Here is a 13,713-nt window from a genome sequence, read left to right as displayed (position 1 = left end):
AACTCACATGGGTAAGGTCCCACATGGCTGGAATATATTTATATTCATACTGAAACCGTGACTTCCTTGTTCATTGGTACATAGTTTGTCTTATTAATCTGCTGGCATCGTCCCTTAGTTTTGCTGAGGTATACCCAAAGCAGAGAAATGAAGCACTTTCTGTAGTTTGGGGGACTCCAAACAGTTACTTAAATGCAAACACTGACAGTCTGCTGAACCAAAGACAATTATCTGAGAAGCAAACTCATTGTTTCATCTATAAGTCATTATTTCTGTGGCAGTAAAGGGATGAAAACTAAAATATTTATGTCTACTAATACCATACATTTCAGTGTACTCCTACTTGCCTTACTGCGTGTCACACCTTCCCACGTACAGTAACACAAACCTACATAAGAAAAACAATGTTTACACAAGATTTACTGGTATAAGAGTTTATGGGTAACTAGTATAGGTTTCCTTTCTGCACAGATTATTTGGCTCATTTATTTTTGGTTGTCTTTGATAGGGTCATATAGGGGAGGGACAGGACTGTCTTCTAGGTGCTCATTTTTTCTTCCAATTTAGCCAGCGTGCTGCCCAAAATAGAGTATACGCTCATGGACATGTACAGAGGATATATGCTAACTTGTTTTGTCTGTGCCCAGTCTGTATTGCCTGTGCGCACGGACATGTACCACTGTGAAACTAGGAGCCAAAACCCCTGGATGTGTGTTATCATCAGACCATTAAGATCACTCATATATTCTTAGAACAGTAACATCCAGCTCCTAAAAGATATTTTTCCCTTATAGATCACACTGCTTTACTGTATTGTTTCTAGAGGGAAAAATGGACTACAGAGAAGGGAAGTAACTTAAAAAAGGCTTTCGCCTGTAAAAGGATGCAAAGACCAGCAAACGGGGTCAACAGTGAATCCCACTAGCACGGGGCCAACCCTTGCGTAGTCAAAAGGCCACATTGTGTGCCACCACCTTTGAGACCATTAACAGTAAAGGAGAACATATGGCCACTGTACAGTACAATTAACCTAAGCATCATCTTTTAAAAAACTTTGGCTCCAGTGCTTTGTTTTCTTCAGCAGAAAAAAAGAAAATTGTCAGAACCACATTCTTCACTACTCTTTCAGTACTGGAAATTCAGTACTTTCAGATTCCTGGGGTATGACAAGCGAAAATTTTGTCTTAGATTCATGTAGACTACTTGTCCTAGTTAAATATCTCTGTCTTTCTCCTTTTCTTTAAAAGCAAGGTGGGAAAAACAAGACAAGCAAATAAAACGAAGACAGAAATACCTGTCAGAAACTAATCAGGACATAGATAGAGAAGCAGTGATACCCAGTTTCTTATTCAGAGGATGTTATGAAAAGCTGGACTGATTAGGTATACGTACACACACAGTTACTTTGTTACCTCATACTTTCAGTGCTATATTGGTCTTAAACTTCATGATTATCAATAGTGTTATATTTTATAACACTATTATTATTCGTATTTGAAAAAAAATCCCCCCACAGCTCCACACAAAAAATAAACAAACAGTCCATTCAAGCATCGCTGCAACCAATTATACCAACTTACAAGGACACAAGAGTAAAATTAAGCAAAAAAGGAGCACTCATTAAAAAATAATCAATCTAAAATCACTGCAAAAAAACAGAATATGGACAAGTAGGAGTACAATGGACAATGTCAGATTTACAGATTTAATAATGTTTTTAGGCTTTGTTGCTAATTTCAATAGTTACTTTGACTGTATATTTGAAAAAGCGGATATACTATGTTTCTGCAATTTTGTTGACAAGAACTAAAAATAAATCCCACGGTACTTGAATTCTATCTGTGTGGAAAGTTGTAAGAATAAAGCTTCTGTTCAGCAGGCCAGTGTCTTCCCCCATCCCCCCCATTTTGGTGCCCTGGGAAAATAATAATAATAAAAAAAGCTCCTTGTAGCAGCAATACAGCAATCATGCTGGGTCATGAAACTAATTATGTTTTGTGATGGTGGAAATTCTCCATTTCTGTATGAAGGGGCACTGCTGCATGATAGATGAATGTTGGAAAGGCAGTACATTGTGCTCTTTCATCTCTGTCACTGCATATTTATTCTGACTCTGCTCCTAAATTATTCATTTTCTTTAAGCAATCAATATTAATAATCTGATTTGCTCCTTGGCATTTTTAGTCACACTTCTGTTTAACTGACTGTAAATAAAGGTCACTTGGAGGCTTCCTGCTGCTGTTCTGAAGGTCCTTGCCTAATTAATTCCCAACACTTTTTCCCTGTGACTCTGATTAGCAGTTGCAATCAAGTTCAGCAATTAGCTGCCTCCTTGCACAGTGATTTGCTCACTCCACCTCCTTGTATAAAGCCACATTTGGTTGCTGCTCTGCAAAGGCATAAGGAGACATTCAAATTCATTTGCTTTGTGTTCCCTGCCCATGCAGAACAGATCACTACCTGCACATAACTTTTGCCCATCTACATCATACCTACTAATGATCCCTAGTCACTCCAACAGCTGTCACAAACATAACGAATGGCCTCTCCAGCAACCTACTTGCGATACGCCCAACCCCAGCCTCTTGTACACAGTATTCAACACACAGTGACAACTCATCAAATAATTCTGATATTTGGAGCTTCTATGACTTGGCTTAGTTGCATCAAATTACTTTTAAAAGGAGCTCTACTTCACGTTTAATGGATTTGCTTTAGTCTGCTAGGCACCTGGGGCCAAGCCATAGTCTAAACACCTTGGAATGCTTTGGAAGTCGGATTTCAATTCATAAGAAGATGGAGATCATACCCACACTACAGCTTGAGAAATAATTATCGGAGTGAACCTTTCTTGTTTTTAATTCCTAGAACCATGGCAAATTTGTTGGAAATTCCAATACAGTCTTTGTTGTTATCAGAGACCCCAAATAGGAAGGACATCAAATTTAAATTGGAGCATGCAAAGTCAGTCTGCTCCAGGTAGTCTTCAGCAGTCCATATCTGAAGAGCAAGGAATCAAAGATGATGAAAAGTACTAAAGATCATAGTAACCTCATGGACATTTTTTACACACCACCCAATTAGTGTTGGCGTTCCCCATTCTAACTACTGCATCCTGCGTGACAATTTCCAGACAACATTGTCTGATGAAGAATTTCTGCCAAAATATTCTTAGTTGCAGGTCTGTTCATAAATTGATTCGAGTGCTTCTAATTCAAACAGTAATTCCACGTGCATAGTTACCTTAATTCAGATAGAACTGTTTCCATTGTTTCCATGCATGGAAAAGATGATATCCTTCTTTAGTTTAGTTCAACACATTTACAGTTGTTCAATGAATCCACAGGCAGGCTTTTAGAAAGGTAGCAGAACTGCACCTGGGGGAAAGACTCTCACATCCGGACTAGTATCTGTAATGTTTTCTGCTAGTATTATTATTACGTTGTGCACGCCAATCCTGGACAAATGAGCCAATGATAGGTATGATAAACATCATCAGAATGGAAGGAATATCTCTGAATATCTTCAGGAGATAGCCAAACTCTAGAGGAAGAAAAAGGTTGGTCTAACCCCCTCCCCTCCCCCCCAAAGGGGTTGTTTAAGGATTTAAGCTGTCACCCACCTTTCACAACTCACTAAGAAAATGTCTTCGTATTTCATTTCTTGTCTGTTCATGAAGGTTGAGGGGATTTTGCATAGGGGGGTTTAAGTGCCCTGAAAAAGAGACAGATCAAAATTCAACCAGGCTGCTCTACACTTACAATTTACCAAGCACAAAATGTAGTTTCTTAATCTTGAGTCCATTTCCACTGCTAGCACCTGCATAGCCTCTTTTCTGACAGCAGCACGACAAAAAATGCATGCCCTGAACAAGCAAATTTTCTTTTTTCTTTTTTTTTTTTTCCTTTCTGTTCTGGCAAATGTGTTCATTTAATCTCACAGGGGATCTGACAGCTTTCTCCGGCTCCAAAAGCAATTCTTTAGCACTCATTGAAAAGTGCTGTAAGCTAGAGGAAAGAAGGCTGGCTGGTGTTTGCAGACAGAGACTTGCTACAGGCACCCTGGGCACTGAGAGAAGTCATGAAATGTGTGACGCTCAAAGTCAAGGCCAGAAGCAACAGGTCAGTTAGTCTTGGACTGATCACCTAATGAACATAAATACACAACACAGGCCAAATGTTAGCTAGATGATACCATTGGGACTTACTGTATAAAACATCAAGCGCTTTGAAATATAGGCCTAAACACATAGCAAAGCGGTTGTAGCTACAGTGGTTAAAGCTGTAAAACTCACATACTCAGAACATCCCAGACCAGTCATTTCTAAGGTGGCAAAATTCCATGTTCAGTCTCATCCCCAAACAGTTCATTATCTTGAAACAGTTCAAGGAAAAAAAAATCCTTTTAGCCATTTTAGATTTATGTAAATTAAATGCATTTTCCTCGTTAAAAAAAATCCTGAGGGAAAAAATAATTAAATCTATAGATGAGGAGTCTGTGGCTAAGAAAATATGAAAGAAACCCAAACCTACTTCTACGGTCATGACTGCTTACAGATCTTCTGCGGTGAATTCCTCTACAGTCAAAGATGTATGTGAAGTACACAGCTTCCCTTCTCCAGTAATTAGCTCTTTCCTATAGCTGTTCTAAAGTTACATATGTACAGAACTAGATAACTACCCTTTTCTTGTAGAGTGTCTGTTGCATGAGTTCACCTGTCATTACAGTTTTCTTTACAGCACATAAGACATCCCTCAGATCTGGAGCAACGGACCCAGAGTAAAGAAGCATACTGTCTGTATAACCTTGGAAAAAGATTTAGTTCCCCCCACATTTGTATAATAGCATTTATAATTACTCATCAGGGAGGTATTATTTATGAAAGCCTTCCTGAATGTTACTCCTTGGAAGCATGTAAAAGATTAAATAGATATTTGTTACCTTGAGCTTGGAGGGGCAAAGCAAGCTGCACAGGGAGGACAAAGTTCTCTCCTTCTGGCCCAGGTTTTGTTTCCTTCCTCAGAGCCCAGGGTGTACAGCACTGACTAAGGCTGTGGAAGCAAAAGAAAAGCAGAAGCAATGGGTGGGCTGGAAAACACTATCTGGACCGTACCCTTTCTTTACAGACATAGAAGGTATTCAGGAGGATGACTCGGTGAAATGACACTTGAAATTTTTATTCTTTATTGGGAGCTCACATCCTACTGAGCGCTGAATCGACATGCGCTTTCATTCTCCGTGTGCAATGAAGACTGTTTTATTCAGTTTATTGTGATTTTTTACACAATATATTCCACAACAGAACTTTAAACCTATCCTCTGATGCTGTATGCAAAGTTTAGGGAACAGATGGTGCAAGAACAACAATTTACCTGCATTTGCTGCACAACATTTGCTCTTTCCATTACAACTGTGAGGCAGTGGATTGGTGTCTTCTACAGAAGCAATAGTAAATCTATGATACTTTGTCTATTAGTCAAGTTAGGAATGAAAGGCATTAAATATTGCATCTGAACATGCTATATGGGACAAAGTATCTCCCAGGAAACTGGTTTAATCTGATTTAGTGAATAGTAGTGACTGTTGCTTAACTGAGATGGTATTAATGTGAATTTATCTGGTGACAAATAGATTTGTGGTGATTAAACAGGTACTTTAAACATTGATGATCTTTTAATAAATAAGTTGCAAAGTGAAGATGAAAGAGAATATTTTCTTTGTTAAAGAGGTCCTAGATTGTTTTGTTCTGATAACCTTGTTCGAGGATTGCTGAATTCACAGACTGCCCAGATACTTGTCTTGATAATGGAATTAAGAATCTATAATCACATTATTTGCAAACTGTAAAACTTTGATGTCTATTTATCCCTTGTGAGTTGTTCCCAATTTTTTCTTCTCTCACATCCATTTTTTTCCCGTAAAAAAAACCTTAATAAATTAAATGCAAAAAGAAACTGTGTTCATGAAACGTTAAGTTACACGGTTAAGCACTCAAATGTCAAGAAATGCCAAAGTTAAGGATGAATGCACAACCGTAACTCCATCCTCCTGTGTGCATGGATTATAATAGTCTTCAGTTACATGATCGCACAGAACAATGTAAGGTATATGCCAGGCAAATGACTATGAAAGTCACCTAGATGAATGTCCCTCCTACCCTGAGGTATGAATAATATTTGAATAAAGAGACAAGGAAAATAAAACTACTTGGGTCCTAAGAAAGAAGGAAGAAGCTTGACCTCTCAGGGCATTCCCCTGAGAGAATACAAGTGATGGTGGCATAATTTCTTTGCTTCTGTCTGTTGCCACTGATGAGGTAATGGTAGCTGCAGGAAGAGCAGAGTCATAATTTCTTGCATCCTTTTCCTTCCTGTATAAGAAATCCTCAGGGCATGCAGTCACCCGTTATCTAGGGTTCCTCCCTTGCTGTTCTGAGATGTAGTTTGATCAGCACTGGGAATCTGTTTAGTTACTAATCTGGGGATCACAAAGAGATGGGGGGTTTTGTTTTGTTTTGTTTTTTTCTGAGGAGGAGCCTGACAAGGTACCTGAGGGGTCCTTTTTCTTTCTCATGAAGTCCTGAAAGCTTTATTATATCTTAGTGAGGAACAAGGCCAGATTATTTTTTTTTAAGTTTATAAATGTTATTTATAGTCAACTGTACAGTGTGGATGAAGAGTTCAGACGATCCAGCTCCCAGCGGTAGATGACTCAGGAAATCTCAATTTGGGTCTCTTAAGTAACAAGAAAGTGACATCTCAGGTCCCTTTGTTCATGCAAAGTCTCATGATTTCCCAGCCGCTGTGACTGCAAAATGAGATCATTTGAATCAGGACTTAGCAGCGATGTGCCTTCTGCTGACAGTGGATATCAACCGATACTCAAAGCGTTGAAAGAGGATCTAGCATCAAAACCATCTAACAGTTCTGTTAACTTTAAAAAAGTACAACTATATCAGACCTTATGTGTCTATTTTTTTTTTTTTTTGAAAGGAATTCAAAAGCAAGAGGGTGTGAGAAGAAAAGAGTTTAGGAACAGTAGAACTATTGACTCCAATCAAATTAATAGGGATGCAAACTTTCTTTAAACACTAAGTCCCATATTATTCTTGGGTATATATAGATCAAGAAACCTAGATTGAAGCAGTACCCTGTAGAGGAAACCTGGCAACTGATGAAGCACAAATGTGGTGAAATACACGGTTCTGGATCTAGCTAAAAACATCATAATTGGTGTTTCATCACCAGAGTACTCTGACAAACTCTGTAAGACATTTGTGAAAAGTAGAGTTTCTCCTGGTCGATACAGGCAGCTGATTATAGTCATAGCTATTTTAATGATTATACTAAGATTGCTCTGATTCGTTCATTTCAGAATAAATGCAAACCAGGAAATACACATGCATTTTTATTCCTCCTTAGTGTGAAAAGCTTTATCTCTCATTTAAACTTCCACATAGACGGTGTGCAACGTCATTTCTCCACGTGAACTCTCCAGCTGTAGTGCAGAACTGCAGGCACCCGGATGTCCGCTACTGAAAACCCAGCAGGTCTTCCCACCTGGGGAGACACGCACCCAGCTCTCTACCACAGCTCTAGGTAGCATTAGGTCGTAAAGGATTGAAGACACTCAAAGGTACGCTGCAGTTCTCAGCTAGGAAGTATACTGCTAAAGAAGGCAGAGAGAAAGGTTTTGTAGCTACATTCACACGTGAAAATGTTTCCGTGGTTTACGTAAATGTTACTGGATTGCTTTGATTTCTGATGATAACTTTACAGCATATACCCCACCACTATATTGCTTCTCCTAATCAGTCTCAACTACCTGCCTGTTTGTCAATACACAAATAAATCCAGCTTCAGCAGCTGACTCTAAGACGTTAGCATCAGCTTGAAGAGTATGAAGAAAAACTGCGTAGCTACAAAAGTAGCTAAGCTGTGAATAACAAATTAACCCCAAAACACTTCCCACTTTATCCTCACGAGTGAGAATGAAATTGTTTCCCAGCTGCAGTCTTTAATCTACTCTTTATTTGTTAATTTAGCAAGAGATCATACAAATTTTATGACAAAGCTCTTCACCTTAAAGTTTGCACAACCATATGCCACCTTATATACGGCTCTCTCTCAATCTTTAATATTCCATTTACAAAGAGAAGCGAATACTATTATTTTGCAAACGCTCATTTACAGATCATTCCATATGTATGTTTTGCTTTAAGATTTTTGCTTAGTTTGCAAATATTTTCTTCTTTCCTCAATACATGGTATTAGCATGGTTAGCAGGAAAATTGATCATTTTAGTCAGAGCACTGTAGCTGTTTAATAATAAGCTACAGAGGAAGTTTCCCCAGTGACTGTCTGCATCTGCTTGTAGAACCAGAACCTCACTTAGGCACCTCCTGCAATGAGAGCATATTTGGTCCTCAGAGAAAAGACTCGCAGCCCTATTTGCTTTCCTGACTAGTTAATATATGATAAATAATGATATTTTGCATAATTCTCATGTGTGATCAAGCATTCATTGCTTTCACATCTATAAAAGCACTTCAACAAATTTCTTGTTTGTTTCATGGACATTTGAATCCAGCTTTTGATATGTAACATATCTGAAGATGTAGGTACCAAAAGCAGTCAGGCTTCTAGGGGACTAGTGAATCTTGGTCATTACAGTTCCCTTTGTAGCTAATGCACCTTATCATGAATTTTAATAAGTTTGTTCCGCTTTGTGATGTAGATAGCCTGGCTCTTTAGCGTGTGGGCTTTTGAGGGATAAATGGAAAAGCATTTTTTTTTTCTGTGAAGGAAACAACATTTTAAAGGTAGATGAAGTGTGAAGTACTATTCCAACACTCTGTATCCACTCTTGGCTTTCATCTGCCCAGGCAGTTTGGAGTGTGTGAAAATGCCCATTGTGACAAGTGATAACTAAATATTTAAGTTAGAGCATTTGAAATCTGATAAAAAGGCAATCTATATACAGAAAAGGAAACAAACCTGAGGGAAGTTCAGTGTCTGAAGTTGAGAAAAAAATGGAAAAGGCGGACCATCCAACCCCCGATCAGTCCGTCTTCAAACCTTGAGACATCTGTGAAAAGCAGGAAAAATAGTTCAAAAAGCTGCTTCTTTTACATTTTAGCAGCTGTTAGAATGGTTGACGTGTTATGGGAAGTAAGATGTGTTATGGGAAACATAACTTTTTTCCAATATCGTCTATCCTTCTACTAAGGAGTTAGTGTAGTATTTTTTGTTAATGGTGGCATTGCCTCCCTTGATGTCCTCCATGTAGGTTGTTCCATGTCCTCCAATCTACCCACAGCTCCAAATCCATACCTCTCTTTCCTCTCATGCGCGCTGATTTCAAGTCCCACGACAACGAGCAATCCACCAATACTGCTGCCTTCATGCTCTTCGTCTTGCCCGGTAGAGGATAGCGGCCATTCTCCTCGCCACCCTCAGGCTCTTGTCCAGTTCTCTCTGTTCTCATCTCAGGGGATCTGATTCGAAGCCTAATGAAGCCCAGGGAAGATGACTCGTGACATTAATAGTTGTAGAAGATGACAATGGCCTATGCTATCATTTTTGTTCCAATAATTCAGAGCTCTCTCTCTCCACCTGCAACCCTCTATTTGAACACAGAACCCTCTCTTCAAATCCACGTCTTCCGAAACATCTAAACTTCCAAAACATCTAAAAATGAATGTTGTTTCTCATTCAGCCCTTCTTTCCCTCTGGTGCTGTCTCTCCTCACTTTGCTTTTAATTTTTTGTTTCACCAATAGTGTGAAAACTCTTGAGTATGGTTATTATTCTCTTACAATTTATTTTAAAATTACCCCATCCTCTCTATCCTTTTTCTCTCACTGTAACCTTCTCTATACCCCCAAGGATGGTGCTAGTGTAAGCAAAATATGGCAGGGGTGGTTTCTTTTATCATTCTGACCATGTCTATACCATCTGCACATCTCTTTATTGACTTTTATGACACTCTATGTTCAATTTATGTTTTTTAATTTTGCTTTCAGTATGGAGATCCCTTGATTTGCACAACTTATCACTTTTCTGTTCTGCTTTTGTGTCTTTCCCTTAGTTCCCTTAGTACATCACCCAGTCTGCTCAGCCTCGAATTCCTCCCTCAACCTGGCAATTCAGCACGTCTCAGCTGTCTCCTTTTGTCAAATCATTCACCAAAATATTTTTCTTTGGGGAGACTCTTAAATCTTTAGTTTCCAATAGAGTTTCCTAAGAATGTAAACACAGATTAATTAGAAAATAGGTATAGGCTATGGAACAACAAACCACATGGATCACCTCATCACTTAACTGTTTTCCTTTTCATGCCTCCCTTCTCCCTTCTGTTTTTTCATGTGTCGCTAACTAAGGTAATATTTATTCACTTTTCCAAATGAATGCATCTACTTACTTACCCAGAACATCCACCCGTTCCCCACAATCTTTCATTTTACACTTCACATATGAAACACTAGATCAATTCCCTGGCAAGGTTCTCCATCTTCTGTCTGTAGACTATATTGATTTTCATCGATGTTTCTTATTTTGTGAGAAAACAAAAAGCAAATAATCCGTGACAGATTTTTAGTAGGTAAATCTCAGCTGCCCCAAGATTACAATAATTTACACCCTAATGTATTCAGCAGATTTAAAGGACAGAAAGGATTAGCACTGACCTGTTTTTAGGGAGAGTAGACTCTTGTCAATCTGAATGAGCAGGGAGCACAATTAAAGGAAAGGTCATTTGGACAGACTGCCCTTGCTCTCCAGTGTTCCTGACTACTGAAAATAGTCTCTGGGAACAGGGGCAAACCTTTGGGCAGGGGCAACAGATGCATGAGGGCATCTGAATGAGGGAGTGGGGAAGAAATAAGGGACAGAGAAAAGATGAAAAAGCCATTTCTGCCACCATATTCCCATGCAAAAAGGCCCTTTCTAAATATAAACTCTAACTTAAAAAAAAGAAAAACCCCAAAACACTATATTATACATATTACATGTATACAAGAGTTTTCATAAGAATTTTTACGGAGTTTGACAAACATCTATATTCAAAGAATCTCTATTTCTTAGTGACATTATATGTTTTGTAATTGCTTTTCTGGTCTGTATAAAACTTTTTGAGATTGTACTATGAATCGCCCTCCAGGAAGAAGCTTATTTCAATTACCTAGTCCTTGAATACCATTCTTGCCACAAGTTCACTAACAAGAGAAAAGCTCCTGTCAAAGTCTTGCAGTCTCTAAATTAATAGAGCCTCTGGAGTTTACCATTATCAGACTTCCTCACAGATTTCTTTCCTCTCATGAAATAAAAATTAGTAAATAAAAACCCTATAGTTCTGCAGTGAGTACTTTCAGTTATTGCTTTCTTTGTGGAAGTACAATGAGCCAGAGGGACATTTGGGTTTTTGGATTCTGGTTCTTAATCTCTTTTTTATTTGTATTATAACAAAGAAAAGGGGATGAAGTAGAGAACTGATCTGCATATATCACTGTTTTAGAAAACTTAGATATGTGGACAAATAAACACTTATAAAATCAATTATAAGCTCACCATCCTTTTAAAAGTGCTCTTAACTGCAGAGAAATTCAGAGTAATTCTCTCTACTTATTAAAACAGAGGAAGTAATATATACTATTTCCACCAATAAGTCTGTGAATAAACACTGATTTAATCCTCTTTTCCTAATTTAGCCTCTTCTGTAGCTCAGTCTGAAGCAACTTAAACAAAGAATCGAACATGTAGACAGATTTCACTTTCGATCTGGAGAAATAACAGCTACACAGACTTCAATTTCATGATATCCAGGCTTTTTCTAAACATCCTTTAATATGGCTCAGATTATTCTATTGAAACCTCCACGAGTGGCAAACCTCCTGCCTATTCAATGGGTCAGACAGTGCTTATGTTCGGAAAAAAGCTGCTCTCAATGCAGCCAAGTCATTAACCTAGAAAAAAAGAAATCTGGGCTTCAGCCATTCTTTTTATGGGATCTTGTGGCAAATTCTCAAGCTTGCTTAAATAAAACAACAGCTTGCAACAGCATTTAATGCAAGAGGAATATACCGGCTGCACAAGCTAGCCTAGCTTTGCTGACACAGAGAACGTATATATGTGCTTATATATTGAATAAATACAGCCTGTAAAACACAAAAAGATACTCCAAAGTCATGAGAACTTGAAGCCCAGCTAGTCATCTCTACCCCAATAAAACTGTTCAGCAAGCAGAAATTTTTTCTGTGGAAGAGAATTTCAGAAGAAACATGTCAAGACAGAGATGAGAGAAGACCAGAGATAGCCCAGATGAGAAATGAAAAGGAGGAAGAAGCTCTGCTGAAAGGGCGCAAGGAAGGAAGATTATGGGAAGGGGAAACTTGAAGGCCATAGGGAGATTATGCAGAGCTATAGAAATAGGTTTGTGGGCACCAGGGTGGGTATCCTCACACGTTTTCAGTACTTGGATAAGTATCTGAATTATTTGGATAATCCTCCAAACCTTTGACTGTTAATCTGAACTATGCCTGTTAACTCTGATGTTTGTCCACTGTGCCTGCGCTCGGGAGAGCAGCGCTTGGCAGGAGATGAAGTGATGATGGAGTAGGCTAGCTCTGGCCTTCGCATCAACACACCCCACGCTTTGGCACCACACAGCTTTCCCAGAGTGGGAGTTTGGGGAAGAGACACTATGTGCTACTCACCAGATGGGATTCAGAAAATTAAAAAAAAAAAAAAATGCACACATACAAAGCACACAAATAAACAGAGCATTAGAAAAAAAAAGGAGGATTGAAAGAGGGAATTTGTTCGGGTTGAGAATTCCCCTTCCCACCCTTCTTCACCTGAGTTTGCTGTTAGTAAAAATCACACTTTTCATGGAAAAAATGAGACAGAAAGAGGTCTCTGAAAATATGTGCTTGCACAAATAACCAGAGTTTGGGGGTACGCTCACCATGACCTCCACAAGACTATGCAATGGACAGGCAGAGTGACTGAACCACTTTGCAAAAAAAACAGAGCTAAAACCTACAGAGCTTAACAAATTCACTAATGGGGATTATTTGGCAAAATAATATGTGGAATAGTATGTTTTACTTTCCTGGACTGGTGGATGCAAGTAACTGAACAAGTCTGATGCCACGTGAGCAGACTGGGATCCTTCCCACGGGCCTGCATGTAGGTATATTCCTTATTTTCCTGAGCTCCCAGCTGATGCCATCAGAAGGAAATTTGTCTCATATGCAGGACAGCAACCTCCGTCAGTCTGCTGAAGCACCTGGACCTGCTACCTTGCCAACTCATGCACTGCCAGGCATGGACGCAGGATGCTTGGCATAGATCTTGGCACAACAAATGAAATGGGATCTTTTATTCAGTAAAAAATAACGTACAGCTCTATTCTCTGCTTTACTTCTCTTCATAGCCTTGTGCCTAGGACCTGCAGCCTGCGTGCATACCCCAGTGTGGTTTCACCTAGCAACTAGCAAGGAAAATAATTTGCCTATCAGTAAGATTAGCTCAAAATAGAAAAACATTGTTAGCTTCTGTCTGCCCCTTGGGTTGCCTGACTCTGTAGTGATCCTTGCTAAGGATTCATGGTAAAGGCATAACTGCTCCATGCAGTAATTTGCTAGTCACGTAAGAAACTATAACATTAAATAGGAAAAATAGCATTAATATAAAAAGGGGAAAGGTTAGCACGA

Source organism: Rhea pennata, chromosome Z (genome assembly GCF_028389875.1).
Source record: "Rhea pennata isolate bPtePen1 chromosome Z, bPtePen1.pri, whole genome shotgun sequence".
NCBI lineage: Eukaryota > Metazoa > Chordata > Aves > Rheiformes > Rheidae > Rhea > Rhea pennata.
This window is presented reverse-complemented; position numbering follows the sequence as displayed.